Genomic DNA, 4,745 nt, shown 5'->3' on the forward strand with positions numbered 1-4,745 from the left:
GCATCGGACCGAAGTCCGGAAACTGACTGAGCATAACATGGCATAACATAAACATATCAACTGGCATAAGCACATATACTACATACTGCATCGGATCGAAGTCCGGAACACATAATACACAACATACTTGAATCACAAAGACATCAAGCAATCTAACTACTGCATCGGACCAAGGTCCAGAACTACTGCTAACTAACAGGCCGACATTGTGGTCGTAGACCCGTTCCTACTGGAAGGAAGACTCACCTCGTAGTCTAGCTGTTGAATGAACTGCTCTGGAATCTGTCTGCTGCGGCTCCAGTTTCACCCCGGGTACAATTTCTATAAGTACACTCAATCAAATACTGATAACCATACTGAGGGTAAAATGACCATTTTACCCCAAGTCAAATTCAATCCTCTGTCTAAGTCAACATACAATTGACCTGACTCGTCGAGTTGGGCCGCCAACTCGTCGATTCCCTATTCTCATCTCTCAATCTTGCCCGCTACTACTCGTCGAGTTTGACATAGACTCGACGAGTTCCTCTTCGATACTAACATTCAGTCAATCTGCATCTGACTCGCCGAGTTGTATGAACAACTCGTCGAGTTCTCCTTTATCAGATGAACAATTTGACTATGACTTGCCGAGTTGTATGAACAACTCGCCGAGTCTGTTCTTGAGATATGAAGATTGTCTTAGACTCGCCGAGTTAGGGCATTGACTCGCCGAGTCCCTCCATGAATGAGTCTGATCTCCGACTCTCTGAGTCCATCTACAACCCACTGGTTCCACTCGGCATAACTCACAAAAAGAAACATCAGGGACTCGCGACTCGACTCGCCGATTCCGAAGAACGACTCGCCAAGTCGGTTGCATGAAACTTCTATACAGTCGATTATGCTCGAATCCAGTGCATCCAACTTATAGATATGGGTTCCTAAGGCTTGATTGACACGTAAAGTTTCCAACTTTACGTGTACATAAGCATCCATAAAGGTTTAAAGGCTCAAAATGCACTAAAAGGGGTAGATCTAGGGTCCTCATGCAAAATGGTTCCATAAAAGCAATAGATCTGAGCTTCTAGAGCTCCAATCTTGGTAGATCCGAAGGCTATTCGACACCACCTGGTCTCCATAACACTATTAAGCCAAAATGGCAAAAACAAGCTACTTATGAGATCTACTTGAAGAAGAATAAGGGTTTGGGGCTAATACCTCAATAAAGACTGTGATACCACCAAGAACTCAGATCTACTTGCTTCTTCCTTGATTCCTCCTCTTCTCTTGTCTTCTTCTAATTCACCAATGAATCACAACTTCACAAAGTGAGGAAAAATCACACCAAAATGATAAGGGAGGCTAGGGTTTTCATGTGAGGCTTTTATGTGGGTGAGGGGGCTAATGGATGCCCTAAAAGTTGTTTAAATAGGGTACAAACCCGCGGATTTAGGGTTTCTTCCAGACTGGCGGACTCGCCGAGTCCTGAATATGGACTCGTCGAGTCGCCTAACTACACGTGCTCGGGAACCCGTCTCTACTCGACGAGTTGGGCTACTGACTCGCCGAGTTCCTTTTAAAAAACTATTTGACTAAAACATAATTAAATAGCATACCAGAATTTGGGCGTTACAATCCAAGCATTAGGGTTTGTATGAGTACATAGGATTGTTCTTATGCATAAAAAAACCATCAAAAAGCTAAAAAACATAACTTTATATGTAGAATTAAAGATATTTTTTAATATTGAAATTTAGTTTATATATAATTACACTTTAGGTTCGATATTTATTTAACCTTATTAACCAACTTATAATCATTATTAGAAAGAAATTGAAAAGTAATGGGAGTTTCAAGTGAATGAGGTGAAAGAAAAATGCATGAAAGTTTCAAATGAATGTGGTGAAAGGAAAAATGTTTCCTTTATAGTATAGTATGATGACAGATATCTATTATAATAAATATCATGTAATTTCGACCATAATTATTAAAAAAAATTATGACTTTTCAACTTATTTTTTAACACAAATTCTTCAATTTACAACCCTGTAAATTTGTTAATATAATTTGGATGTAAAAAATTATAACTCCTTAATACTATCACTTTATAATTATTAATCTAATGTATTTAATACTTACTTTTTTGTTAAATACGACGATAGAAATCAAAATGTAAATCAGAATGGCAATGAATTTATTTTTCCAAAATACTATTTTTAAATTTTAATATATTGTAAAGGGCAAATAGCATAAAATACATTAAGTTTCATAAAATCTCGATTTTGAAACCATGGCTTTTTTACAATTAAGACATTAAATTTTCATAAAGTTTGATAAAAAAACACTATATTTTTCAATTTGTTTCAATGTTGACGATTTAATAAGTCAATCCAATTGCCAACTAACGTAGCATGATGACGTGCCATTCTTTGATGACGTGACACTTGACATTGCATGATGACATGACACTTTTTGGCGATATGAAATTATGGGTGTCAAAATTGAAAATAAAAGTAGCAACTTAATTGAAAACAAAACATAGTGTCATAATTGAACTTTTATGAACACTTTGTGTTTTATGTGCAATTTTCCCTTATTATAACTTAATAATTAGGACTCATGATCTATTCACTCATTTTATGTTTCAATGTTCTTCTGTGTTGGGTTTTGATCTTTAATTTAAAGATGGGTCCCGTTGGTGATGTTAAGACGTTTAATTTGACAAAATCGTTCTATTTGATGTTGATGGTTTTTTATTTCGAATAATCATCGTTGTGTAATTATATTTATGTGTCTTTCTCCATGGATGCACGTATAGGTATGAACGAGTTCTAGTTTGTTGTTCATCAGCTATCATGGTTTGGTAATCACATTCTTTTCGAAATAAAATGTTTTGATTATTCGTTCGTTACAGATTTATGATATCAATTAATGCCTAGATTTTGTAGCCTCAAAATGGTGGTCACGAGAACTTCTTGTCTTAATATTCATCTTCTTACGAAATCCACCGCTCGAAACCATATAGTCTTTTATTTTGTTTTGCTCCAAAATCATGCCTACAAAGGGTCTCCAACCCCTCCAATAAGTCCTACAAAGGGTATTTACCCCCCCCCCCCCCCCCCCAACCATTTCTGACTAGAAGCTTGACAATTATGCCAATAAAACATAAATACAATAAGGTAGATAGATTATTTATGGGCTTCATGGTAGATTAAAGATTAATGGCAAATTAAAAACAAGAAATTATCGAGGAAAATTCAGGAGATGGAGATTGGAATACAAACAAATAGCATGGAGCACCGCATCTATAGGTGTCAATTTTATTTTGTTGTTTTGTTTCAAAAGCTTGCCTACATAGGGTTTCCAACAACTCCAACAAATCCTAATTATTTAGTTATAATAAGGGTAAATTACACAAAAAAAACACTAAGTGTTAAAAAAAGTTCAATTTTGACATTGTGTTTTATTTTCAATTAAGTCACTACATTTATTTTATTTTTCAATTTTTACACCCTAAAAGTGATGTCACCAAAAAAGGGTCACGTCATCATGTATGTCAGTGTCACATCATCAAATATTGATACATCACCATGTCATATCACTTAACAACTTGATTGACTGGACAAATGGTCAACATTGAAACAAATTCAAAAATATAATATCTTATATTAAACTTTGTGAAAACTTGATGTCTTAATTATTAAAAAATATGATGAGATGTTAAAATTAAAATTTTATAAAACTTATTTTCTTTTATGTTATTTCCCTTAACATATATTTTTTTGGTCCACTTTGTTTCTTATATTGTTAGTACTCACATGTAGGCCTCATAATATTAGTATAAACTACAAGGGTATCCCACGCATTGCGTGGGATAAAAGGTGTTTGATTAAAATATAATTACACACTTTCGATTGTTAAATTACTAAATTTACAAATAAGTTTAATTAGATACAACAAAAGACAAATAAGTTGCACCTCTTTATCTTTTTTATAAGTTGCACCACTTTATCCTTTTTGGACATTGCGAGAAAGAATCTAGGGTACCAAATACCTGTAAATCACAACAAACACTATAACCAGTAAGTATATCCAGATTTGTCTTGCTTTTTGGTGGGATTCGATGGAGATGAATGTGTAGCAACTTTAGACTTCCATCGTGAGATGGATTTAAGAAGGGAAAATAAGGATCCAATCAAATCCTGACTCATGAAAACTTGCATTGTATAAACAAAACAGATCACTGAGAGTGAACCAACTATAGAGGAAGAGTTTCCATTGCAACCTGAAATGAAAATTTTTAATTATTAAAAGAGATTACAACATTAAAAATGCTCATAACAAAAGTTAATAATATTGTCTTATTTATATTATAAGATTAAGAAGCAACATGAAAATTATTATTTATTTTTAAATTTCATCAAGTTACCCAGCAAAAAGCAAAATTTTGGTATATCCAAGCAAACTTAGTTTACCATCACTTATAATCCAGTCTGTAACACCTGGTTTTAGTGATGTTCTAATTTCGAGACATTAAGCCGGAATTTGATCAAGTGATGGTGTTGGGCTTCAAAGGAATAGGGTTTAGGCCCTTTTCGAATGTTGGTAATGTTGGATTAAGTGATTAAAACTCTCGATTTATGCTTTGAATCAAAGGGTAAATTTTGAATGGTGATATCTCGGGTTTCTTGCATGAATTAATGATTTTATTTCGATATGTTTTTAGTCAAAAGTAACTAGACAAGGTTGTGGGGCTCTAGAAT

This window comes from Lactuca sativa, chromosome 2 (assembly GCF_002870075.4).
Source record: "Lactuca sativa cultivar Salinas chromosome 2, Lsat_Salinas_v11, whole genome shotgun sequence".
Classification (NCBI taxonomy): domain Eukaryota; kingdom Viridiplantae; phylum Streptophyta; class Magnoliopsida; order Asterales; family Asteraceae; genus Lactuca; species Lactuca sativa.